The 27,990-nt window shown below is 39.5% G+C and overlaps 1 long non-coding RNA gene across 1 annotated transcript; it reads left to right on the top strand.

Annotated features, from left to right (window-relative positions):
• The first annotated feature begins 16,087 nt into the window (after positions 1 to 16,087).
• Positions 16,088 to 25,676, top strand: LOC103100769 (uncharacterized). Its single transcript, XR_466196.2, has 3 exons — positions 16,088 to 16,276; positions 18,636 to 18,767; positions 22,023 to 25,676. It is a non-coding gene; the product is annotated as an uncharacterized LOC103100769 (long non-coding RNA).
• The last annotated feature ends 2,314 nt before the right edge of the window (positions 25,677 to 27,990 follow it).

Raw genomic sequence — 27,990 nt, 5'->3', positions numbered from 1 at the left:
AGGTGGGGGAGCCAGGGGTAGGATAGACTTTCCTGTTAGAGATTTGATTATTTTGCAGTTGCTAAAGAAATATGAGGCCTTTCATGAATTTTTTTACTTTCAGAATTTGAAGCAAAGATTCTAGTTGTGTTCCAGGCTTGTAATCTCTGCATTTCAGCTCCCTTTTCCATCCTTAAAAGGTTCCTTTTTCAACTCAAGGAGGAAGGAAAGGAATGAAGAGGTAAAAGTTTACTCATCCTGTGTAGCTTCATCTTAGAATGAACTTTTCTTTGGCAGAAGACAGGAAAATGCCAAAACCGCTTCCCAAAGCATTGTTTGAAGGGTTGCCCTATGATTGCCCTTTGTTTGGACTGGTTAGGAGACAATCCAGTAGCCTGACTAGAAATATATTATTATTATTTAAAAATCATTCTTGCAATGTTATTGGTATTGGGAACACCCAATGAGAAACTTGTACTAATGCAGATGTCATCGTGGAATCTAGAAACCCCAAATGTGTAGCCCAGTAAGATCTGATGAACCCCAAGTTTTGGGACTAGCTTGTAAGTTGGAGACAACAAAGCTTGTACTTGTTCCTATCAAAATACACCTTGAAGGAAATCTCAGGCTAGCAGTTTCAGACTGAATAATGGACCCCAAGGTAAAAGGGTTTCTAGATTCCACATTGACAGTACCAAGTACTTTGCTAAGAACTGAAGTTACAAAGAAAGGCAAAAAGAAGTCTCTGCCCTCAGGGAGATAATAGCATGCAAACAAGATGTATAAACAAGATATATAAAGGAGAAACTGGAGATAACCAAGGGAAGGCACTATCTGTGTGAGGATCAGGAAAAATACCTTGTAGAAGGAAAGATTTTAGCTGGGACTGGAAAGAAATGAGAAGATGGAGAAGGAAAATTATTCCAAGCATGGGGGACAGCCAGTGAAAATGTCCATAGTCTGGAAATGGAATGTTGTTTGGGAGGAATACCAGGCAGGTGAGCATCCTTGGATCATAGAGAATGTGGAGGGGCAGGGAGAAGAAATAAGGTATGAGAAGAGTGAGATAAGGTGAAGAAGGAGCTACTATTACTATGATTTTATAAATGAGGAGACTGAGGCTAAAAGAGGTTGATGTTTTGCCAGAGGTCAAAACTAGAAAAAATGTCTGAAGTGAGATTCAGACACAATTCTTCTGACTCTTAGTCCAGCACAGCCAATCAAGGATACCTCTCATTTAGGCTCAATAGGCCTCAGGCTTTTCCTTTATAAAAGGAGAACTAGAGAAATCTAAGGTCTCCTCAAGCTTTAAGTTTTCAGCCCAGGAAACTTCAAATTACTATAGAAACCTTGTTTTAAGAAGTTTATTGCATTCCAATTGTTTGCTTTGCCTTCCTTATCTCCCTGAATAGACTATAGATTCCTCCAGAGCAACCCTGGCTTGGTAAAGCTTAATAAAGACTAGATGATTTGAGTAAATAAATCTATAATTTTGAGGTATCACTTCACACCTATCTGACTGGCTAATATGACAGGAAAACATGACAGAAAAGGAAAATGACAAATGTTGGAGGGGATGTGGAAAAATTGGGATGCTAATGCACTGCTGGTAGAATGGCAAACTGGTCCAAGCATTCTGGAGATCAAGTTAGATCATAGCCCAAAGGAGTATAGAATTGGGCATACCCTTTATTGATTCAACAATATCACTACTCAGTCTGTATCCCAAAGAGATTAAATAAAAAGAAAAAGGACCTGTTTGTACAAAAATATTTATAGCGGTTATTTCATGGTAGAAAGCAATTGAACATTGAAGGGCTGTTCATTAATTGGGGAATAGCTGAACAAAATATTGGTTATGATGGAATATTGCTGTGCTCTAAGAAATGATGAGCAGAGTGCTTTCAGAGAAGCCTGGAGAGATTTAACACGAACTGATGCAAAATGTAGTGAGCAGAACCAGAAGAACATTGTTACACAGTAACAGCAATGTTCTATGAGGATCAGCTGTGAATGACTTAGCTATTCTCAGCAACACAAAGACCCAAGACAAAAAACTGAGGATGAAAAACGCTATCTACCGCCAGAGAAAGAACTGATGGGGTCTAAATGCAGATCAGAGTATTTTACTTTCTTAGTTTTTGATGTGAGTTTTTTTTTCTTCTTCAAGCTGTCTTTCCTTTCACAATCACAAATGAGTAATATGGAAATATCTTTTGCATGACTGCTGATGTAGAGTCTCTATGGAATTGCTTGCCTTCTCAGAGGAGACAAAGAAAAGGAAAGAATTTAGAACTCAAAATTTAAGAAAGCAAAATTAAAATTGTTTTTATATATAATTGGGAAAAATCATTTTAAAAAAGACTGCTTCATGAAGCATGTTCTGGTTAGTTAATGTCCTTGGAGAGTAGGGGGGCTCCCCAGCTAAAGTCTGATTATCATTCAAACCTTTTCTGGGAAGGCCATTAAGAAGTGATATCCTCTCTGTTAAAGTCAGTTAGAATTAAGATAAAGGTCCACACAAGTGAGAAAGATTCACCGGTGGCTACCAGCAAAAGGCAATTTAGACACAGTGAAGGGGAAATTAGATTTTTTTAAAAAGACATTCTTAGTGCCAGGTCTCTCAAACCCAAAGACTTAGGAGCCAGGGGCTTTGATGATAGATCCTTTTATTCTCTGAACATTCTCATGCTCTTTGGGGAAGGATTATGGATGTTGGCTAATTGGCACCTACTGGAATCTCAGTAAAGGTTGGGGGCGTTGAATGAACCAGGCAGATCTGTTATCCGTGTGTGTGTGTGTGTGTGTGTGTGTGTGTGTGTGTGTGTGTGTGTGTGTGTGTGTGTGTGTGTGTGTATTCCCTACAACCCCTTTTTGGTAGACTTTGTATCCTAGAAATGCGAGTATTTTAACACTTCTAGATATGGCAGCATCCAACTGTCTCCCCTTTCCTGAGCCCACAAAGAAATTGAATTGGAGAGGACTCAGAAGCCAAAGAAGGAATGGATTAAGTTGAAACCAGAACTAGGTGGTACAGTAGCTAGCATCACTGTATTGGGATTCTAAAGTTCTGAGTTCAAATCACAACTTCCCCTTTTGTAGCTACTTTGACTTTACTTCTCCAGGCTTCACTTTCCTCATTTGGAGGAAAGGGTCATGAAAGGGTCCTTCCAGCTAGCTCTAATATTCAGAAATTCTTTGAAGTTACCCAGTAGTTTTTGGTTCCCAAAAAGTAACCAGCCACTGATTTTTGTTGGGTTTTGTTTTTTGTTGTTAAAACCAGAGCTCCAGGAGCCTGGTTTCGTTCTGAATTTGAAAGGGGGACAGAGTCTAAGACCTGGGAGAGTCTTGAATGAACAGGATGTCCCTCTAGCATTTCTTCTTCTTAAGGCATTATTGAAAGCTAACCTCTTGACAGGAAAATGGCCTTTAGTCTATTTTGCTGAAACCTTTTTTCTAAACTTGTCCCAGCAACCTTTGGAGTAGAGTGTTGTTTTCTTTCTTTATATTTGTTTTCCCAGTACCTAGGCCAGTGACTGGCACATAGTAGGCACTTAAAGAATACTTGTTAATTGATTGATTGATTGATGTCTGTCCCAATGACATTCATAGGCTATCATAGCACAAAACAAACACACATCACCCTCCCCATGGAGGAGAAGACAGCCCAGAAGAATTGTGCTGTCAATCACTCCAAAGGTCAGGCCATGGACACCTGGTGGCTGTGGCCAGTGTCCCAGCTTTACACACCCGAGGCCTAAGGATGTCCCTTTGGAGCTACAATAAACTTGACCCTAACAGGGTAATTTGGACTCTTAGAGGGGCTTTCAATTTGCATCTGAGTGGTCTGGAGTACTACTAGCCAGCAGTGTTAATTTTTCAACCTGACATTTTCTGCTCTAATAAATTCCAGTAATAATAACTAAATTAAATGTTGCCTTGGGCAGCGTGGGGGAGGCCAGGGAAGTAGGAAGGGGGTCAAGAGTCTAGGTTAAAATCCATAACCAACAATCCAAAAAAGACTTTTTCATCAAATGGAAAATCCTCTCATTTGCAGCTCTTTGCTAACACAATTAGGTGTTTAAGTAGTCGCCCCCCCAGGGCCTACTTTTTAATTCCTGTGAAACAATCCAACTAATCCATATTCAGCAGATTCAAAGCAAAGTCTTAGCTCCCACCACCCTGGAGGAAAGCAGCCCCTCGGATTCCTGGTGGAATATTTTAATCTCACAAAGACCCCCCTCATCAGACAAAGCCACCCTTGACCTGATTAGAAAATACTCTTTGGAAATAGCATGCCAAAAAATGGCTCATTACAACCATGTTTGGTTTGGAAAAATTCTTTGGGACGAAATCCCCATGGGGATTGGGAATGTCTTCCTATTAAAACTAAGTTTTTGGAGAGGGACGTGGATTCCCAGTTGGAAGGGCGTGTGTGCTCTGTATGGACTATGGTGCACAACCAACTGATAGAGGTAGGGGAAAGGTGCTGTCTCATCCCTCCATGGAATACTCACATTCTACTTGTAGGTGAGGAAATGCAAGGAATGTGGACTACAATCCTTGGTTGAATTTGCTCTGTCAACATGGAAGCTAAAAACCCCAAACTTGTAGCCTAGTAAGACCTGATGAACCCCAAGTTTTAGGACTAGCTTGTAAGTTAGCCTCATAAGTAGCCTTGTAAGTTAGTTTTCCCTGTGGTTTCTGGTACATAACAATAATCCTTTGCAACTATAAACTAAGCTTGAGACATAGGGACCCACCTACTGAATCTTGCCCTGGCTGCACCAACTGGGCCAGGGCCGAGAACAATCCTAGGAACCTTTCTGATAAGAGGATCATTATTTCATCAGGAAGGATTGCTGAGAGTTCCAAATTAGATAAGTGTTATCAGACTATCTCCTGGGAACCCCAAAAGTCACTCCAATGGGTTACTGTCAAGAATTTCCCTTTTACCTGTCCATCAAGGAATAATTTTTTTTCTTTTTCTCTTCCTCATTTTTCAAACAAAAAAAAATCTGGCTAATTTCTGTATCTAATGGGCTCTTCTCCTGAGGAGAGGGGTTCCGGCTCACATGCTCATTCTGCTGAGAAAAATACATTAAAATACCCTTTGCTTCTTCCTCAGTTTCTAGTGTCTTCCTCTCACCCGGTTCAACTCTGATCAGGTAGGCTCAGACACTGGAAAAGAAAGTGGGTTAACACTGTCCAGTCATGTTTAACTCTTTGTGACCCCACTTGGGGTTTTCTTGGCAAAAATACTGGAGTTGTTTTTCCATTTCCTTCTCCAGCACATTTTACAGATGAGGAAACTGAGGCAAACAGGGTTAAGTGACTTGCCCAGGATCATACAGCTAGTATGCATCTGAGATCAAATCCACTCAGTTCTTCCTAACTTTAAGTCAGGTTCTCTATCTACTGAACATTCTAGTTGCCCTAGAATTCTACAGTCCCAATTAATATCTCCTTTTCTACCCTTCGCTATTATGATCCAACAAATGGAGATTCTTATTTCTCTGCAGTGGAGGGTCATGGCTATAAGAAGCAAGAATCATACAATCCTAGAATCCCAGATTTGGAAGGGAAATCAAATGTCATTTTGCCCAACTCATTCCTGAACAGAACTTCGTCCTATAGTATTTCTTTCAAGAAGTCGTCCATTGTCTTCTTGTACAAGACTTAGGTTTGAATCTAGGTTCAATTGTTCATGTAGCAGCCCACCCCCTAGCTATGGGCAAGGGGAACAGTTGGTATGTGCAGATTGCCTTAGAAGAGAGCATGCTCAGTCTTGAGCATGCTCGGTATTGCACATGGCTGGAAAAGCCTCTGACCCTTGACCCCAGCTTCTCCCAGGTTAGGCGGGAAAACAGGTTTCTTTGTTCTCCCCTGGTTAAGAGAAACCACACCTATGCCTTGTCATTAACCAATGAGAATCATCCCTATGTACTGTGTATATTTGCATATCAAAAACTATAAGTAGCCCAGCAAGCTCCGCCTCTCTCTCTCTCTCCTTCTCTTTCAGGCTAGCTGATGGCTGTCCTCTCAGTGACTAGGGGCCTCTCCAACCAGAAATATTTCCTCCAGCCCATTCTACTTTTGGACAGCTTTAATCTTTCTCTATTCACCTCTCTGACCTGTGTGGCATGGATCTCAGGACTGGTAAAAGCCTACGGAATGGTCCTTTGATCAGAGCTTAGCTGTGGCTCATTGATAATTAATAAAGACTCATTCTGACCACCTCATATCTCTAATTGGACTCCGTCATCCCCCTCGTGGTATCCAAAACTTCTATACTGTCTCTATCTTCCTACCTTGTGGCTTCTCTCCCCTCTGAGAGAGCCACAGTTCACTCCTTGGGTTGCTGTGATTATTCTATATTGTAATTTTGTTTTCTTCCCATCTTGGAACTTTTCTCAGTGACTAGGGGCCTCTCCAACCAGAAATATTTCCTCCAGCCCATTCTACTTTTGGACAGCTTTAAGTCCTATTCTCCAGGGTCAATCAGAACAAGACTAATCCCTCTTCCACAAGTCATGCCTTCTTTCAAATACTTCAAGACAGCTATAATGCTCCCCCTATGCTTTTTCTTCACCTCGTTAAAGGATAAGAATTTTAAAATATTTTGCATGCTTGGGCATATCAATTGTACATTTTTATTATTCTATTCATAAGGCAAAGTATAGTTAGTTGAATGAAAATTATTTCATTTTAAAGTAAAATTATATTATCTATCTACACATTTAAAGTATACTTGCACAGATAGGAAAATTATAATAAATTATTATTTTTAAAAGTCTTATATCAATTTTTACATCTGTTTTTTTTAGCATTGAAATTCTATATCTCCTTTGACCAGTCTGGTAATAGAAATGTCTCTCTAGTTCTTATTCAATATTTCTGGTCACTGGTATTTTTTTTTAAAGAATTTAAGCTTATTTATTTAATTAATTAATTTAGAATATATTTTTCCATGGTTACATGAATCATGTTCTTCTACTCCCTTCCTCCCAACCTCCTCCCATAGCCAATGAGCAATTCCATTGGGTTTTATATGTGTCATTAATCAAGACCTATTTCCATATTGTTAATATTTGCACTAGGGTGATCATTGAGAGTCTACATCCCCAATCATATCCCCATTGAACCATGTAATCAAACAGTTTAGATTACTCATCTCTTTCTCTCTCTTTTTAAAAAAAAAAATCCTTAACTTCCATATTGGAATCAATACTGTGTATTGGTTCCAAGGCAGAAGAGTGGTAAGGGCTAGTCAATGGGGGTTAAGTGACTTGCTCAAGGTCACACAGCTGGGAAGTGTCTGAGGCCAGATTTGAACCCAGGACCTCCCATCTCTAGGCCTGGCTCTCAATCCACTGAGCTACTGTAAAGATTAAAATTTAGGGGAGTGTGAGGCAGGTAGAAATTAGTTTCTCTCTGCAAGGAGTATTATATTTTTTAGAGGTTTATTAAGGATTAAGGATTAAAGAAAATACAGGATAAGGAAAACGTGCCTAGGCCAGAGGTCTAGACAAGACCTCACCTACATTATGGAAAGAGCCACGCCTGCTCCAAAACAGAAGTCCAAAAAGAGAGAGAGCCCCAAAAACCTTTGCCACCAGCTTACAACCTTCCTCGATCTTGGCCCACCTCAGAATTCCTGTGAGATTACAAAGTATTTTGGGGAAGTGGAGCAAAGGCTTGTGGGGATTGTAGTCCTGTATTCGAGTCTATTTTTTACATTACCCAGATGCCCCCCTGAGATTACTCATCTCTTGATGGGTTCCAGGTTATCAACTTATAACTTAAGTATGAAATATGGCATCCAGAACTAATACCTTTTATTGGAGCAGGTCAAATACAGAAGTATTAGATGACACCTTCCTTGCTCTGAGCACTATAATTTTATGAATGCATCCTATACAAATCAACTCTTTTTTTGATGGACAAAACATATTGCTAACTCATTATGAATTTGTAGTTGGCCAACCTCCCTATCCCTAACTCCACCCTCCCCTAAGTATTTTTAACTTGAGCTGCTTTCTTGCCTACCATTCTTCTCACTTCCTATACTTCTGTAGTCGACTTTTTCAATCTGAGAGCAGAGTATATTTTTAATCTCTATTAAATTTCTTCTAGAGAAACTCCCTCCCTGGGGCTCTGCTTACCTCCTGATTAGTGACTCTTTCCATGGGACCATGTTGCATTTCACTCACAACTCACTTTCCTAGAGACTTTTTCTCCTCATCAATCACTCTACCCATTTATGTAGTTCCCCTTTCATTCATGACATATTTCTTCATGAGATTGAAATTTCCTTCCTGAAGAGATAGGGACTTATTTTGTTTGCTTATATTTTTATCTGCAGGTTTTAGCATAATGTCAAGCATTTAATAAATGTTCCATCTGTTCCAAGCAGACTCCTAGTGATCATCTACTTTTCTTTCTTTTTTTAAAACATTTAAACACATTAATTAATTACATTTTAACAAAATTTATTTTCAGTTCCAAAATTCTCTCCCTTTCTCCACCTCTCCCCTACCCACTGAGGAAGCAAGAACTATGATAACCCTTACACATATGAAGTCATGCAAAATATTTCTACATTAACTATGTGGTGGTGGGGGAAGGATAAGAAAAGTAAATAAGGGAGGGAAATGTGCTTCAATCTGTACTTAGAAGCATTAATTCTCTCTCTGGAGGGGGATAGCATTTTTCATTCTAAGTCCTTTGGTATTTTTTATCACCTCCCTTACTAAGAGCTCATAGATCCTCCTTTTGGTCTTCTTAAAAGGAATACTATTCAGGGGCAGCTGGGTGGCTCAGTGGATTGAGAGTCAGGCCTAGAGATGGGAGGTCCTGGGTTCAAATCTAGCCTCAGTCACTTAAGGCAAGTCACTTAACCCCCATTGCCTAGCCCTTCCAGCTCTTCTGCCTTGGAACCAATACACACTACTGATCATCCAAGATGGAAGGTAAGGGTTTAAAAAAAAGGGGGATAGTATTCTAGTTTCTAGATCTGTATTTTGAGGCAGTCATATTTTTCCTCACCTTTAAAATCGGGATATTTGCCTTTCAATAGGCCCACAGCACCCCTCAATCAAACTACAAACATTTGAGTACAGTAGAGTCTTCTATCTGCCAGGGATATATCCAAGATTTACCATGGATGACTGAAGCTACAAACAGAAGCAAAAGAATATATATCCTCTCTCTCCCTACTCCTCCCCCTCTGCTGTATGCCTTACAGTCTCCTAATCACCCCACCTTAAAAAAAAAACTAAAAAAAAAAAAGAAACCTCAAAATAAAACCAGAACTGACCCTGAGGGACCACTGCTGCCTCCAGTGCAGAGAAGAGCCCTTTGCCCCACTCTGCCTACCTGCCTCTGGCCCATGTATTTGTCTTCCATCTGTATTTGCTTGGGTTCCAGTATCTATTCCCAGCCTTCATGTATCCTTGAGCCTTGTGCTGACCTCATCCCTCACCCAGGGGCAGCCCTCTTCCTGCCTCTGTCCTTTCCCTAGACTGAAACTTCAGATTAGGGGGGGCTATTGTATACACTCGGCAATACCAGGCATTGTGCTAGCTGTTAAGGATATAAATACTGATATTTCTATTAATATATAGGATATAGAATATATGTTTTATAGATATAATTAATATATAATAATAAGGACATAAATACAGTGTCTGTCCTCTAGGAGCTCACATTCTGTGATGGTCTTTCCATTCTGTGCAATTCTTTAAAGATCATTTATAGTCACTCAGCAATCTCATTTGCAAATGATCACAGGACCAGATCCAAAGTCCTGGTACAGAAGAAGAAGGCCCATGACAAGAATGGTAGAAATGCAGAGGTGGAAGAGCCTGGAGAGCTCCTGGGTGGACTCGAGTTTCTCCAAAGTCTTTCTCAGCTGTGGGAAATGAATTCCAAATGTGCTCTGACTCTTCCTGGGCTCTTCCTCTGTCTACTATCAATCATCAATCCACAAACATTAAGTACCTGCTCTATCGAGGAACTGTTCTAATTTCTGATGATACAAAGCCAAAAATAAAACCATTCCAGCCCTGAAGAAACTTATGTGCTGGAAGGGACAACAACAGGTACCCATCTAAGTATGCAAAATAGGAATATACCAAATAAATACAAGGTAATTTGGGGTGTGGGGAGGCATTAGAAGCTGGAAAGATCAGAAAAGACTTTGTGTGGAAGTGGCTCTTGAGCTGAATTTTGAAGGAAACAAGGAATTATAAGAAGAAGGTGAAGAGAGAACACATCCCAGGCAGAAGGAAAACCTTGCTTGTCTTAAGGAAGTCTGAGGTGGAAACGTAGGAAGTTTAGGAGAGCCTAAGATTTGATATTGACGGGGCATAGCTAGAGAGACGAGCTTTTGGCCCAGGTCATAGGCCAAGGATATTCTGGGAGAAGGAGGATGTGAAGGGTCCTGGCTGTCAGCAGCAGCAAAAATACTGTGAGATTCACTGAAGAGACTCAAAGGTCATATGGGTCTTGGCAGGAGCCGGGGCCTCAACCGTAAGAAAGCCTTGGGTTTCCAGGCAGAGGTGATTGCATGAATTTCCTGCCCTGTCTCTGCTCCAGCAATGAGGGGACCAGTGAAGGCCTGGATCAGAGACAGAAACTAGTGCCAGGGCTAAGTGACTATGGGTATCACACCCACTCCATGAGTCAGTGACATCTGCAGACCAGCTACCCGTCAGACATCCGAGGCCAAAAAGGTAATGGTACTTGTCTAACTTTTGAGCTGGATGGGATCAAACAGATCAAATACCCCAGCCCCCTCCTTTTACAGGTGAGGTTCACTGAAGCCTGGAAGGGGCAAGTGAATTGTCTAAGGTCCCAGGACTAGACAATGATAGAGTCAGGATTCAGACTTGTCTCTTGCTTTCAAACTCAGTGTTCATTTCAATGCAATCCAATCCCATTTAACAACTATCTCTCTGTGCTAGGCTCAGGTAACATAAAGGCAACATTAAAAAATAGTCTTCTATTAAAACAGTTTACATACCAGCTAAAACCTGGTACCTAGTACTCTGTTCATAGTGAATAATAATAATAGCTTTATAATAATATTTTTTATTATTATATTATATTATTATATGTATAATAATATATTGTATTATATTATATTATATATTATATAAATAAAATTTATAATAATAATAATAACAACTTTAAATAGTATTTGCAATTTTTACTATTAAATTAAAAATGCTATTTGCCAGGCACTTTATGTTTATCTCATTTGTCCCTCAAAATAACTCTGGGAGTAAAAGCTATGATTATCTCCATTTTATAGATTATGAAATTGAGACTGACAGGTTAAGTGACTTGCCCAGGATCACACAGCTAGACAATATCTTGAGGATATATTTGAACTCAGTTCTTCCTCACTCCAGGTTCATATTGCCTAGCTGCCTAATAAATGAATAAATGCTGTTTGCTGGTTGATTGACTATATTTTACAACAAGGAAGTCTGCTTCCTCCCTGCCTCTTACCCCTTACTCCACATATATACAAAAGAGAGAGTTCCCCTAGCAGCAATCTTTAACAAAATAAAACTGTTTCATCTTTCTCCATTGGCTGTGTGGAGTTGAGTGAAGAAACCTTCATGGGTCTTTTGCTTATTCATGGAGTCTTCATTCAAGGGATAAAGTTTCTATGCAAGTTAGGAAAGGAGATGTCACACCTTCTGATGATTGGCACTATATGTCTAGAGAAGGAAAGAGGGGGATGTTGATCAGTTTTGTGTAGGGTGATAATTGTAGGCAAAAAATAAATCACAGTAATTATCTTGGATGGTAAGAGATTGTAGCATAATTGTTGATGGAACCATGAGTGGAAGTCATGAAGAGGCTAATTTGGGCTGAGGATAAAGAAGAATACTTAATTAGTGATCAGTACTATCTAAGGAAATACTGAATTTTCTGTGACTGAAGGACTTCCAGGAGAGACTAAAGGACAACGTGTCAGGATGTTCTAGAAGAGAGGGATCAGAGTTGAACGAAACTTGGAGGTCCCTTTGAACACTGACCAAATAATTACAGTAATTCCCATGTATGTAGTTCTTTCAGGTTAACAAGGCTAGATGAACTCCAGTTCTAAGCCTATGATAATAAAGAACTTCCTTCAAAACAACCTTATGAAGTAGGTAGTTGAAGTATCATCCACAATTTGCAGCTAAGGAAACTAAGGCCCCAAGAGTCTCAGTGTACCCATTACATTAAACCAGATCCCTGCAGGTAATATAATGACTTGGGAAAACACAAATTATCAGTACATTATGCTGTATTTTAATTTATTTTGTCAAACATTTACCAGTGATATTTTATTCCAATTCCCATCACAGTCTGGAGGTTTATAGTGTATAGTTAGAAATTCTTGAACCCCTAAAACTATATTACCCAAAGTTCCTTTCTGTATTACCTAGAATCCTTTTCCCTCTCCCTACGTCTTCCCGTTTTGTTCTCTTTTGTGCAAAGATGTTGGAAGAGTGAAATCTAGAATCATCTTTGTAACCCTGTTAAGTTACTTTACTCAGCTGTGGCCAGAAGTGGGTTCATTACCCCTGGTGTATTTTGTCCACATTGGGGGTGTCGGTGGGTAACATGAAATGGGAGGGGTGAACTCCAGACCTGGAATTGTTTCATGTATGTGTATCTACATGGCTCAATTTCATTCATGAGGTCTCTAGAGTGGAGTAGTTATAGAACAGGAGACCTAACCTATTTTGTATCATGGACATGCCCTTTTGGCATAGTCTGATAACCCCCTCCTCAGAATGTTTTAAAAATAATAAATAAAACATTCAGGATTACAAAGGAAACTGAACATATTGAAAAATTGTCATAAAATACATATATTTTTTAAAATTTGATAATATTAGGTTAAGAATCCCTATTGTATGATCCAGGACAATTCTGAGGAACCTATGAGAAAGAATGCTGTCCACATCCAGACAAAGAACTGTGGGAGCAGAAACACAGAAGAAAAACAACTGCTTGATCACTTGGGTCAATGGGGATATGATTAGGGATATAGACTCTAAACAATCACCCTTAGTGCAAATGTTAATAATATGGAAATAGGTCTTGATAAATGATGCATGTAAAACCCAATGGAATTGTGCATTGGCTATGGGGGGGGGGAGGTAGGGAATGAGCATGAATCATGTAACCATGGAAAATTTTTCTTAATTAATTAATAATTTAAAAAAAAAGAATCCCTATTGTAATATGGGATGATTCCATTAGCACCCAAAGGTGCCTTGGATTATGTGAATAGCAAGTGGAAAACTGGAATTAGAATCCAGGTTTCTTCTGATTCTAGGACCAGTACTGAACTGGTCTGCTTGCCCTAGGGTTCATTCTATTTGACGATCCACTGAAGAAACTAAAACTATTTATTTTGAAAAAGAGAATACTCAAAGTGGGCTTGATATCTGTCTTCAGGTATCTGAAAGACTGACTATCTTGTGGAAGAGATAAATTTTTTGTTCAGTTGTGTCCAACTCTTTGTAGCCCCATTTGGAGTTTTTTGGGCATAGTACTGGAGTGCTTTCCCATTTTCTTCTCCAGCTCATTTAACAGATAAGGAAACAGAGGCAAACAAGGTTATGTGACTTGCCCAGGGTCACAACTAATAAGCCTCTGATGCCAGATTTTAACTTTTGAAGCTGAGTCACCCTGACTCCAAACTGGACACTCTCTCCACTGTGCTACCTGGCTGTCCTAGGAAGAGGGATTAGATTCCTTCTATTTAGTTCCAGAGAGCTGTATTAGAAGCTAGGGTTAGAAACTGACAATTGCCTAACCAAGAGAATTCAATAAAAGTAGAATGGGCTGCCTTGGGAGGTAGTGAGCTCCCTCTCATTGGAGGTCTTTAAGCAGAGCCTGGGATGCTATTTGTCAGTCAAATTGTCTGAGGGGACTTGGGATCAGTATAGGGTTGAACCAGATGGCAATTCAGGTCCCTTTCATCTCTAAGAGCATGTGCCTCTATCCAAGGATTGAGTCATTTCAGAGGAATTAGGATCCCCGAGAGGTGACAGGATGTGGGAGTCTAGCTGCCTGATCTCAGTTGGCCCCCAGGTGTTACAACCACTTTCAGGTGAAGTTAGCATGATGCCTATGGCACATTTATGTAGCCCCAGATATCTACAAGGGCTTTGAAGTTGATTCATTAGTTATCAAATCCTATATCAGGTTTCTGCCCAGGGAATCAGAGGAAGACTCCAGCAGCGAGGCCAAATCTGGTTGCCCAAATGAGATTTCCAAAGTCACCCTTGGGCTAAAATCTTTGCTTTTTCCTGAAGTTTTCACTGGAGGAGCAGAATTGGGGATTTGGGGAGCAGGAGGGGGAGGATAGGAAGATTCAAGTCCCCCACCAAACACTGAAATTTAAAAAATCTTCAGTACTCAAACTCCAGGTTATTTTTTCAGTGACTCTTGGGAGCACTAGGTCTAATGCCAGCACGGATGTACTATTTTGAAACTGCAAAAGCATTTCTCAGAAAAGTTAGGCAGAGTGCCATTGCATGAGTATATTTTGTATCCCTGCCTTGTCTCTTGCATTGAAATGCCCCTGTTGACCTTCTCATATACTTCATCTTTTATGAAGGACATTGTCTAAGTTATGATCTTAGCTTCCAAGCATGTTGCAAATATCAGGTTTACAGAAAAGAGGGGATATGTCATTCACATAACTTCTCATTGCAATATGCTTTATTATAGAATATTTTTTAAAAAGCTTTGAAACTGAATTTGGGACCATCTAATCCAACCCAACAAACATTTTCAAATACCTGCCAAAGGCTAGGCACTAGGGAGCACAAAGACAAAACAAACGACAATAACTTACCAGTTCCTGCCATCCAGAAACTTATCGACTTTTTAAATCATAGAGTTCCCAAGTGCTTCTGGGGATCTTAACAATTTTGTGGCTGGCTTTATTATTCTTAGTGTATGAGTGCGAAAACCAGGGCCCAGTGAGGTTGTTATTTGTCCAAATTTATTCAGCAAGTTGATGATGAAAGCATGAATGACACTTAAAACTTTCTATTAACAGCTTGAACCACCAACAATATTCTCCAATTGGGGCATCGCCAAGCAACGGAACAACCAAAGTTCTACTTCTACAGTAACTTGAATGACTTTGGGCAAGCTCGATAATCTTTCCCAGTTACTCATCTGTCAAATGATCCCTTCCAATGCTAAAAATGTACCCTTCATTTTAATCGGAGAGCTCCCACCACAGGAAATCGGCAGGCTAATGGAAAACAATCCTGGATGTAGTTCAGTTTTACTTCCTGTCCAATAGGTGGCGCTAAAAACACCTGTACGTATTTGACTACCTCTATTTTCTTCATTAGTTCTAGTGCATATGCTGTCCCTTAGCCACATCCCAAGAAGGATGTGATTGTGAAGGAGGCGTCAAGAAGCCCCTGTACACATGCCAGTGCAGTTTCTCACGTGTTGGCAAGCCCACCTCACACTGACTCAATAGGTTTTCGTAGATGTGTGTGGGAAACAACTTGGTAATAAAGTCGATGAATTCTAAAAAAAAAAGATGGATGTGGTTATTTTTGTATCAAATTCATTTCCAAAATATCCTTCTGCCCTCCCCCACTCATCTAGCCATCCCATGTAATCCTGATGTATATAATTTTTAAAAAGTGGGGGGAAAGCAGTTCAGCAAAACCAATCAACCAACATATGGACTGAGCGTGAGAATGTTAATTTTTGACGTCGATAGGCGCCCCCCGCCCCCACGACTGCAGAGAAGGGAGGAAGGTGTACTTTGTCAAGGACGGGTGAATCTTAAAGGAAAACAACTATTCTTCTGAGGAAAGGCAGGAAAAAAGATGGCCTGCCTTGTTTGCATCCTTTTCCCTCCCCAGACCTCTTGGGAATGTAAATGCTGAAGATGATTGGGAAATGTTTGAGCAACAGGCTAAAATGTCAAGGATATGGGCTCAAACACATGCATTTCATTCCACCCTGAAAAAACAGACTTGGACAAGATCCAAGGTTTAGCAAGATTGCTAGGTCCACTGTCACGCCCCTAAGTGGCAAATAGGTCACTAGATCCAACAGTGACCATTTTTACTTGTTCGGAAAAGTAAAATGCAAGTGTGTGGGAAGCGAAAGGAATGGGGGGGGGCAGTAGGAGGGTTGGGGGAGGACGTCCTTTAGAGTGGGACTCATCTGAAGCATCAGGGATCTAGCTGGAGGCTCTCTTCTCCACCCCCACCCCCTACCCCGGAGTTCCTTCCCCGAGGTACGTGTATAGCGGCTTGCCCGGTGTCTTGTTTACGGATTGTGGCTTGTGGGGAGGAGGGGGGGAGAAGGGAGGGGGAGGTGGCTTGGCTCAGAACTTCAGGAGGAAGGGAGGGTAGAACTGCCTTTGATAGAGTTCCAAAGTGAAAGGTGACACGTAGATTATACAACACGGAGAGCAATCCTGTTCTTGGATTTGGGGAAAACTAAATAGCTCTGCCTGATTAGCCTTTCCTATACCTGTCGTCAGCGTATTATACTGTAAACATCTTCCCTCCCGGGGTTTAGTCTTTCTAAGCAAAATAAACCTCTTCTGGGCAAAATTCCTCTTGGCATGGCATCCTTCTTCACCATGCATGCTAGGAATGATTTTTGCCATCCTTATAGGGAACTCTGCTATTTCTCCTCTGACCTCTTTGGTAATATGGGACAACTGTCAGGACAGGACTGACTCCTAAAATTTACCTCAAAAAATGAGGAAAGGATTGAATTGGCTAGTGTGCTAGAGAGATGTAGGGGGAGAGATGTAAAGATTAGTTTAGCTATGGCTATTGCTCTCAAAGACCACACAGGGATGAAAAACCGAAATATCATATTGAAAACCAATGGCACCAGATCAAACAGCCCAGAGAAGGGGCATGGATTCTTTCATTCCACAAAGGGCAGTAAACTAGGAGTTATGGTATCATAGATATGGGGAAGGAAGCTCAGAGACCATATTGTCCAACTCCTTCATTTTACAGATGAGGAAACTGAGTCTCAGATAGGTTAAGTGAATTGCTCAGTCATAGAGATTGTGTGAGAGAAGGGGTCCGAACCCAGGTCTTACAGGTTTCAAGTACAACATCTTCTAATTGCCTCATGTCCCTCCCCTGCCTCTAAGTAGGTATGTGACCTTGGGCAAGTCATTTCCATTTTTTTTACTCCGTTTCCTTATTTGTAAAAGGGAAATCTTTGAAATGCAGTATGGAATAGTACAAGGCTGGCCAGGAAAACCTAGGCTCAAATCCAGACTGGTACATATTGATTATGGGACCTTGAGCAAACCACTTGTCCCAGGCTACTCCCTACGACAAATAAATGAAAGGAGGAAGGAAAAAGTATTTCTTAAATCATTACTGTGTGTAAAGCACTGTACTATTCTCTGAAGATAAAAATAGAAAAGCAAGACAGGAGCAGCTGGTTAGCACAGTGGATAAAGTGCTAGGCCTGGAGTCAGAAGGACCTGGGTTTAAATCTGGTCCCAGGAATTTCCTTGCTTTGTGACCCTGGGCAAGTCACTTAACCCCATTTGCCTAGCCTTTGCTGTTCTTCTGCCTTAGAATTGATATTAGATCAGAAAGGAAGGGTATTAAAAAAACAAGGTTGTCCTAATATTGAACCATTCTTGCATTCCTAACATAAATCCCACCTGGTCATGGGGAATAATCCTTGTGATGTGATATATTGTTGTAATCTCTTTGCTAGTATTTTATTTAAGATTTTTGCATCTATGTTCATTAAAGAGGAAAAAAAAATAAAGAAAGGAAGGAAGGAAGGAAGGAAGGAAGGAAGAAAGAAAGAAAGAAAGAAAGAAAGAAAGAAAGAAAGAAAGAAAGAAAGAAAGAAAGAAAGAAAGAAAGAAAGAAAGAAAGAAAGAAAGAAAGAAAGAGAAAGAAAGAGCAAAGTAAGACTATTTGCTCTCAAAGACCTCATGGTTTAATAGAGGGAAAACAGCACACACACATACACACATGAGGTTTCAGCTGTAAGTCAGAAGGAAAGGGCCAGTGTTTGCTAGGTTGTAGTAGAAAGAAACATGGTTTTCTGATGTATCTTCTTTAATGTCTTTTTCATTAATAACACCCACATGTTCCAAATTTTGAACTATTTGATTGTGCCAAGGGCTTTGGTGTAAAGAACTTGCTTTTCTGGATCTTCAGTATTTATGGCTACAGTAGAGGCAGGGCAAGAGCACCTGTGGATACAGTTGGCAGGTTGCATGTCCACAAGGGTTTTGAATCTGCCTTAATAAAAAAGAGGGTTTTTTTTTTTCTGAATGCTCAGACAAAATTTTAAAAAATGATATTAGCATACCTACTTATAGGTCTATGAAGTAAATGAGATAATATACATCAAATGCTTTGTAAATCTTAAAGTGCAATGCATCATTTCTTAATGTTGCGGATGGTGATAATTATAATATTCTCACTTCTCAAGTGTCCCTTTAGAAGGTTAATGGGTAAACTGATAGAAAAAGGAAGTCAATCAATGCTTTAGTAGTGTGGTAGTTTGAGATTATGTGTTTAAGGGGAGAAGATTCCTTTTTTCTCCCACCTTCCTCCCTGTCAATCATGTAAGGACCCATTTTTTCTTTACAGATTACAATTCTGATTCATCTCCACTTGATCCACCATGCCATAGAAACCTGTTCACCCTGGAAACTTGTTTTACCTGAGGACTAATTCTAACACTGGAAACACCTGATGACTCTTGGCCTCTCCCTCAGACTGGTTGGTTCTTCCCAGAACTTCCATTTTAAGGAGGCCCAACCCAAAGATATCTTCATCCCTCATGACTTATTTCCACAGGACTTTGTCTACAATGTACCCCTCCCTCTACTTTCATCTCTCCTTATCCCTTTTCAGAGTTAGGGTGTGGGCTGGGGTGTTCAGGGAAAACTAGTGCCTCTGGTGTGAGGGCTTGCAGATCCATGCTGCTCATTCACTTTTATTTTCCATCTTCCACCCAACTTTCACCTGTGGCTCCAAGAAACTGTAGCATGTCTAGTAACCATACCACAGGAAAACTGTCTTGTCAATAAGCTAAGCCAGGTTGAGGGTAACTGACTGGCCTCAAACCCATTGATGAATTAGGAGGTTGTCTACCCCAAGAATGTGAAGATTTTCCTGGTGAAATGGACAGATGAGAACAATTTGCTCCAAGGCCAGGAAAGTGGGAGAAACAATTGCTAAGGAGTGCCTAGAGCTTGGTTAGCCCTCAAAGAAGCTAAGGTCATCTACTATATCTTGACTTATCACCAGTTGTCTTGACTTTTGTTTTGTCACTGGACCTTAATGACTCTGGGAGAGAAAGTGAGGACTTTGGCTCAACTCTGTCTCACTTAAATCCAGTTTACTCACAAGTCAAGACATCTCCCCAAGCTGTCATTGGCCCTCTTATAATACAAAGAATGAACAACAATGACTCCTGTTCAGTAATTCTTCATGTGTCAGCTTCCTACTTTAGAATGTAAACTCCTTGAGGGCAGGGTCTGGTTTTCTTTCTGCTTATATTTGTATTCTCAGAGTTTAGCATAGCACCTACCACATATTTAATGCTTAATTCATCCTTGTTGACTAGGTGACTTGTGGATAGAATGCCATACTCAGTCAGGTAGATTCATCTTTATTTTTCTTTTAATTGTATTTAATTGATTGATTAAGAAAAATTTTCCATGGTTACATGATTCAAGTTTTTTTTTTCTCCCCTCCTCCCACCTCCCTCCTGTAGCCAACATGCAATTCCATTGGGTTTTACACATTAGATTCATCTTTCTGAATTAACACCTCCTAATTGTGGGACCCTGGGCAAGTCACTTAACTTTCTTTGCCTCAGTTTCCTCACCTATCAAATGACCTGGAGAAGGAAATAGCAAACTAGTCTAGTGTCTCTGCCAAAGAAATTCTCAAGTGGGGCCAAAGTCAGATAGGTCTGAAAAATGATTGAAAAGACTGATTTTCTATCAAGGTAGAATCATCCTTTCTCCTTAGGTCTGGAAGTCTGTCTATGAATGGGGTTTCCCTACTCTTCCTTGCTGATGTGCTCATAAGGGAAGAGTGGGAGTCATAGATTTCCGTAGACTCTGTTGGGCAGACTAAAGAATCTACACCAGTCCTGGCTCTAGTCTTCAAATGCATCCTGTTTGCGACAAGCCGCCTGACAATGTTTCTCCTGAATATCCTTCAGTGGAATTTCTACCATGAGATGATTTTAAAAAGACAAAACAAAACAAAACATTGTGAGAATTTGAGCTGGAAGGGCGCTTAGGGATTACTTTTTTTAAAAATCCCCTTATTTTGCAGAAGGAGAAACTAGAATAACCAGTAATGGTAAAGTGAATCACCCAAAGTCATTCATCTAGTAAAGAGAAAACCTGTGATTCAAAAGGAGGCCTTTCCACTACATTACTCTACCATTCATTGTTAAAGCCTGGGCAAGATCATCCACATAATCGTAACATTTACATAGGTTTTTAAGGTTTGCAGAATGCTTTACAAACATCTCATTATATTCTCACCAACACCCTGGGAATAAAATGCTATGATTATCCCCATTTTACAGATGAGGAAACTGAAGCAGTCGACAGAGATTATGTTACTTAAGCCACATAAGTTTCTGAAGCTGAATTTGATATCAGTTCTTCCTGACCTCAAGTCCAGAGCTTTATCCATGCATCACATAGTTGTTTCTAGATGATTTATTAGATAAAACTGCCTGAAATTAGAGCAGCTTAGCTTGATGCCTGAGTTCTCAGAATTATAGTCAAATAAAGATAGTCAATGCTTTCATTTAAGGACTTCTAGTGATGCACCTGGAGATGCAAATAGAAAAGCAAGACAGTATCTTCTCTAGTTCATATTCTAAAAGGGGGAGGTAACATGCAAAACATAAGGAAAGGCTGGGAGAGTGCTATGGTATGGTAGAAAAACAATGATAATGTATTTTCTTTAATGTCATATTCATCGATAACATCGACATCATATTTATTATTTGTTTAATTTGATTTGAAATTAGAATATGGAGATTTGGTATCCCCATTTTATAGATGAGGAAATTGAAGCAGCTGTTAAATAGGTCAACATTAAGTTCTGAGGCTGAATTTGAAATCAGTTTTTTTTTTCTATCTCCAGATGCAGAACTCTATCCATCCACGAAAGGAGCCCACACTATAAAGTAGCCCGTTCTACATTTGAACAGTTCTAATTGTTAAGAAATGTCTATATTTGTGTGTCTGCCTCCACTAAATTCCTGCTCCAGTGCCTCATTTTGGCATAGTGATAACTCTGGGTCCTTGAAAGTTATGGCAATGGATCACCTAAGGATGATAGGTTTTATTTACCAAGCCAAAAAGGCTTTGATAATGAGCCCAGGGTTGAGCATAGTATGTCATCAGAGAGGTTAAGTGATATCGCCCAGGATCTCATTAGAGCAGGTACCAGATACAGTACTCAAACCCAGGTCCTTCTACCTCAATTCCAGTGTTCTGTCCACTACCCCTCATTGTCTTTCATTATTGAACCAGATTCTGTCAGAGTTTAAACTACTTTCTAGAACACCTACACATAGTATTAACTCTTTGAAGCTCCTGAGGTATCATTTAGTTGAGAGGTAATAATTTACTAAATGCCATGTCATTGGTTATTTTAAAAGCTGAAATGCAATACCATGAGGCAGTAATTTACTAAATGATACCCTAGTAGTCTAAAAGTATTAAGGCCACTTCCAGAAGCTTGGGGTTTATTTTACTCCTGGGGTAGAGTCAAAGCATTGAGTTGCCCTCTTTTTGGCCCCCTCTTGATTATTATTGACCACTGACTCAGGACAGGGTGCTAAACAAACCTAAAGAGAGGGCGATAGTTTTCTGACCTCAGGAAGGTTAGTTACCCCTTTAAAAAGAAAAGAAAAGAAAAAGACAATGGAAAGGTGTCAATTTTCCACCCAGCAGGAAAGCTAACATATTCTGTCTTTATTTGATCTTTTTGCAGTACAAAGCCTGGATAAGAGAGGAGTACATATTTCATTCCAAGTGCGATGGATGTAGAGATCAGTGTGGCGTGGTCTTCATTCCAGAGGAAAGGTCACAGTTTCAGGCCAGCTGGAGATGGAAGACAGAACATATCCTGAGTTGCAGCCAACCGGAGATTTGAAATTAGAATCTGGGCTCAACCTGCATCTGGGTTTTTAGAAATCTGATTGTAAGAGGATAGGGTTGTCAAATGGTTGGAAGGAATACTCCGGTTTCTAGAGACCCAAAGTGACACAGGCTGGATTTTGCCAAGAAAAGTGATTAGCATGTTTATCTCATCATTTGAGTCATCATATTCCCAGGAGAATGAAGAAACTTTTGGGAAGCAAGTGGGTGGAGTTAGCAGAGGATTGATAGGATGATTGAAATGGAGGAAGATGGGACTTCTTTTGAGTGGTCCAGGTGGATGGACACTCTGGCCAATCTGGCTACAGAATCAAAGGCACTCTAATAGAGACAGGCTGTCTTAGAAACTTGCCAGTTTTCCCTTTGGTTAAGTGGATGACTCTCTCCTTCAAGAACTATGGCCTGGGATCCAGCCCTATGGCTTATTTTGGAACGCATAGTTGGGGATCATTTTTATTGGGAAATGTGGCTTGGAGTGTGGGATTGTTAAGAATTCTGTCTATCTTTGAAGATAAATGTTTGCTGGCATTCAGAGATCCTCTCTGGGCTCTTGAATACACAACAGCTGCCTCTTCTCACTGTGATTAGAAGAGGTAAAAACAATTGATGTTCAGGAATGCACAGCTAACTCAAGAATCTTAGGAAGAGGAGTCTTTCTCAAGGATTGTTTTGGGAGAAAGAACTTAAAGAGCAGAGAGAATACCTTTGCTTCAAATGACCTCAAGGTCATGGGTTTTGTAGTATATAGAAAGCCAAGGAGTCAGGGGATGTGGTCTGTAAGTCCAGCTTTGGCATTAATCACACTGTGCCCTTGGGTCTGTTGTTTAACCCCTCTGTGTCCCAGCTTTGGTCTCTGCCCCCTAAAATGGAGGTTACAATATAATTTCTCTCTCTCACACAGGATTGTTGTGAAAATCAATTAAGATCATGGATATTAAAGTTCTTTCCTTTTAAAAACATCTGATTTTAATGAACATAAAAGAAAGGTTATATGAAAGAAGTTTTCACAGAGATAAAGCACTCTATATATAGAAAGTATGTATAAAAAATTTTTTTAGAGTGGAAGGAGAGAATATTAATCCTATAATGGAGTGCCACACATGAATAGCACTTAAGGAAATAGGTTCCCACATAGCCCCTCCTAATAAATGTTTGAATTGTCAATTGCATTTAATATTATTTATTAAGGGTCTACTATGAATCTAGTACTTTGTTCATGTGCTAAGATGAGAAACACAAGAGACAAAATTAATTCCTGCCTTTGAATAGCTTACATTCTACTGATGAGTGACTGGACATGAATAAATGAATCAAGGAATCAAAAAGCATTTATAAAGCAATTATTAAATGCCAAGCACTGTACCTATACATACAAAGATACATGTAGATAGATTAGTAAACAAAAAATATATAAAAGTAATCCAAAGTAATTTGAAGAGGGAGAGAGTAGAAACATCTCTTTCCCTTCAGCAGTTTACATTCTATAGGAAGATGTTACAATCTGCATAGGAACAAATGGACACAAAGTAGAGTGGGGGAATTTGGAAAGTGTCAAAACTGAACCTAGTATATGCTAAGTATGTTTTCCAAGTAAACTGGCGGCTTACCAAACATCCCCGGAAACCATATGCTTCTCAAGACTCTTAATTATATTTATTTGGGAGTGATAGAGAAAATAAAACCACTAACAGCATCTAAAGTGCAGGCAAAAGCCCAACCAGGGATAAAGCTAGTGTTTGATTCCTAAGCAATAACTCAGTAGTAACCACAATCCCACGAGAATGAGATTTTGCCAAGAACCTCAACTTCAGGGTGGTGTCTTTCCACAAATGCACCACAAAACAGTGTCCTAAAACATTAGGATGGGAGGATCCAGGATGAAAAAAAAAATTATGGGATAAAAAAATGGAAATCTAAAATGTCTGTGTACATAATATTTGAAAAGTTCAATTTGACCAGAACTATTAGGAAAAATTTATGATCCCTTTAGCCAACAAAAATATATGAGGGAACATATTTTATATATGTTTTGATATAAAATACCTGCTGATTTCTTTTTATAGCTTCAAGCCAGAATTGACTGATTCTGAATTTTCTTCTGCCTGCCACACCCCATTATCCACAACCCACATGGCTTTCTCCAAATTTCTAGAAATATGAGTTTGTCAAGTCCAACTCGAGGCCACAATGGGAATCATGAATCAGTAAAGCTGACCCAAAGTTGTTTGCTTCCTGCCAACTCCCAGATAATGTTGGGCATGATTAGAAAGGATAATTTTGTGATAAAAATGGTGACTATTGGCTTTCAGGGGAACCCTAGGTAAATGACTGAGAGTCATAGAATCACAGACTCAGAGTTGGAAGGGGCAACAATCATCTAAAATGCTTTGAATACTGTTGCTACTAGAATGATCCAAATCTCTCTTAGGAAGAAAGGAATCATTTCTCAGAAATTGTATAATGTAGTCACCTTACATTTAGGGATGCTCAGGACTGACAGTTTTCACAACTATTCTTTCTCAACACTTTGTCTAAAAAATGTTAATATTACTCCTCAAATCAAATTTTAGGGTGACAGAACCAACAAAAGGTCAGAGTGAAATATTTTTTCAGCCTAAGACAACTAAGAATTTTTTTCCATTTCACTTATGTATTTAGTTCTCAATAGTCCTAGAGCCAAACATTTGAATATAGGAAATTTGGGAGGAATGGATAAGAAGGAGAGAATAGAGGATCAGCCTTTATTTGGAGAAAGTATTTGGGGACAATTTTGAGAAGATGGGGTATGATTTTTTATTTTATTTTAAAAAGTAGTCCACAATTTGGTCTAAAACCATCATTGGAGATTTATTCTTCAGTCTGCATAGTCTGTATCATGTGTTGTTATTCCAAATGCATTTCCAAAATATGTAATATCCCATTTGACAGTTACTTCATCTGTGTACTTCATACCACCTGAGTCTAGGGCAGAGGTTCTCAACCTGTGGGTCACGACCCCAGTGGGGGTCAAATGACCAAAACACAGGGGTCGCCTAAAGCCATCAGAAAATGCATATTTCCGATGGCTTTAGCCTCTGAGAAATCACGCTACTTTACAGCAAGATCTCAGAAAGAACAGGGACCCTGCTGCCCGCACATTGTACTAATATTAGTTACCTATCAGCAGCCCTCCCCCTATGAGGGGCGATGGATTTACCCTGTTGCCTGGAGACCAGACTCAAACAGAGACCCAGAGAGAGCACCCTGGCGCTGGCTCCCGAGGGGTTAAGAACGAGTCCTGGAGCGGATAACTCCTGGAGCGGATAACGGAGTCGAGTAACCCCAGCAAAGTGAAGCCTCAGCTCGAGCTGGAGGGAGACGACAGGAAGAAGAAGGCAGAATCTGCTGACTCCCTCCCCAGGCAGGACTTACCTCCCACCCCAGCGCTCAGGCTGCCTCCTGCTGGATTAATATTTCTCAACATATAATTAAATATTGTTTTTGTGATTAATCACTATGTTTAAATTATGTTTGATTTGTAGCAATGAGAATACATAATGCATATCAGGTATTTACATTCAGAATCATAACTGTAGCAAAATTACAATTTTGAAGTAGCGACCAAAATAATTTTTTGGTTTGGGGTCACCACAACATGGGGAACTCTATTGCAGGGTCATGGCATTAGAAAGGTTGAGAACCACTGGTCTAGGGTGAGACATTTGGGTGCTTTATTTATTTATATCATTGGCAAGGTGACTCTGGGGCTCTCTAAGATCATGTCAGCAGAATGTAGGCTATAGTAGGTCTGATGGAGAACCTTTGAATGCAAGTCCAGAAATGCAATGTGGGTCTGTTTTCTGAAGACAGGTCTGGCTAAGTTCAGGGAAAGACTTATCACCAGAAGGTTGGCCATCATTGGTTTAATTTTTTGGGACACAGAAATTCACTGAATTATCTTTTATGATGCAATAGAATCAGTGGACACAGTGACTGATATACTCAAACTAAGGAAATAATGAATCCTTAAATTATTAGAATAATTTCTGTAAAAAAGAAATGTAATTATTCATAGGTTTATAACTAAAAGAAATCTTAGAGATCTTTTAATACAGATGAGAAAAGTGAGACTGAGAGACTAAGTAATTTGTCCAAGGTACCATATATTATAAATTATGGCACTAGATTGAAACTCAAATGCAGATGGAGCCAAGATGGCAGAAAATAGGCAGCAATTCAGTCAAACTCCTTTTTTTTCCTCTACAATTTTCCTCTAAAAATTAATATTATTCCTCAAATCAAATTTTAGAGTGGCAGAGCCAAGAAAAGGTCAAATTAAGATATTTTCCCAGCTAAAGACAACTAAGAAAGGTGTCAATTAAATATCTAGGAGACTATCAGATCTCAGAAGTCTTATGTAATAGGGGTCACAGAGTAATGTGTCTCAATTTGCCAGTGTGACAGGAGAGAGTCCTGATTGGCAAAAGTCAAGGGATGTGATGCATAGGAATTGAAGTAAAACCATGGCCAATTAAAAAATCTTAGGGAAGGATTTAGACTAAGCTTAAAAAGTCAGCACATGAAGTAGCACTCTCTGTCATTTTGGGCTTGTGAAAGGAGCTCTCTCCAAGCTGTCCAGGCACTTATCTAAGATTGTAAGTCTTCTCTGGTCCCTTCCTGAACTCAAGCCTGATCCTTGGCTGGCTTTAATTTGTTTGGTCTAACCATTTGGCTAGCTGGGCCCAAGGGGAATCTAAGACCTGATGAAGCAGAAGTAATTCAGCTGGAGACTTTTGAGTTAGATAGGCTGGAAACCTTCCTTTATTTGTTTCTTCATTTCCCTTTGCTAATATATACTTATAAATTTAGTATAAAATCTCCAAGATTAATCTTTATTCATAACAGAAACCACAAGCCTAAGAAACCAGAATCCAACAATATGTTGTATTCAAAAGACATACTTGAAAGAGAAAGCCAATCTATTATGCTTCAGCTAAAATAAAAAAAAGTCAGGGGTGGTAATTGTGATTTCAGACAAAGCATAAGCAAAAATAGACCTAATTAAAAAGAGAAAATCAGGGAAATTGCATTTTGCTAAAAGGTACAATAGATAATGAAGTAATATAAAAAATTTATAGCAAGTTTCTCTGATAAAGTCCTCATTTCTCAAATATATAGAGAACTGAATCAAATTTATAAAAATAAGAGTCATTCCTCAATTGATAAATGGTCAAAGAATATAAAAAAGTAGTTTTCAGAAGAAGAATCAAAGCTATCATATGAAAAAATGCTTTAAATCACCAGTGATTAGAGAATTGTAAATTAAAACAACTCTATGGTACTACCACACACCTATCAGAAATGACAAATGCTGGAGGGGATGAGGAAAAATAGGTACACTAAAGATATGTTGGTGGAGTTGTGAACTGGTCCAGTTGTTCTTGAAGAAAATTTGGAGATAAGATCAAAGGGTTATAAAACTGCACATACCCTTTGATTATTCTTGGTTTGTACCCTAAAGATATAAAATGAAAAGGAAAAGAACCAATGTGTATAAAAATATTTATAGTAGCTCTTTTTTGTGGTGATAAAAAGAACTAGAAATCGTGGGAATGTTCATCAATTGGGGACTAGGTGAACAAGTTGAAGCTTATGATTGTGGTAGACTACTACTGTATTTGGGGAAATGATAAGGGAGGTGGTTTCAGAAAAAAACATTGCAGGACCTATATGAACTGATGCAAAGTGAAGTGAGAATAAGGAGATCACTGTGTGTAGTAACAGCAATGTTGTAATGATGAGTAATTGTGAAAGACTTGGCT

The sequence above is a fragment of the Monodelphis domestica genome, chromosome 4 (genome assembly GCF_027887165.1).
Source record: "Monodelphis domestica isolate mMonDom1 chromosome 4, mMonDom1.pri, whole genome shotgun sequence".
NCBI lineage: Eukaryota > Metazoa > Chordata > Mammalia > Didelphimorphia > Didelphidae > Monodelphis > Monodelphis domestica.
Note: the sequence above shows the minus strand (reverse complement) of the source record. Positions and strands in the feature narration are given on the sequence as shown.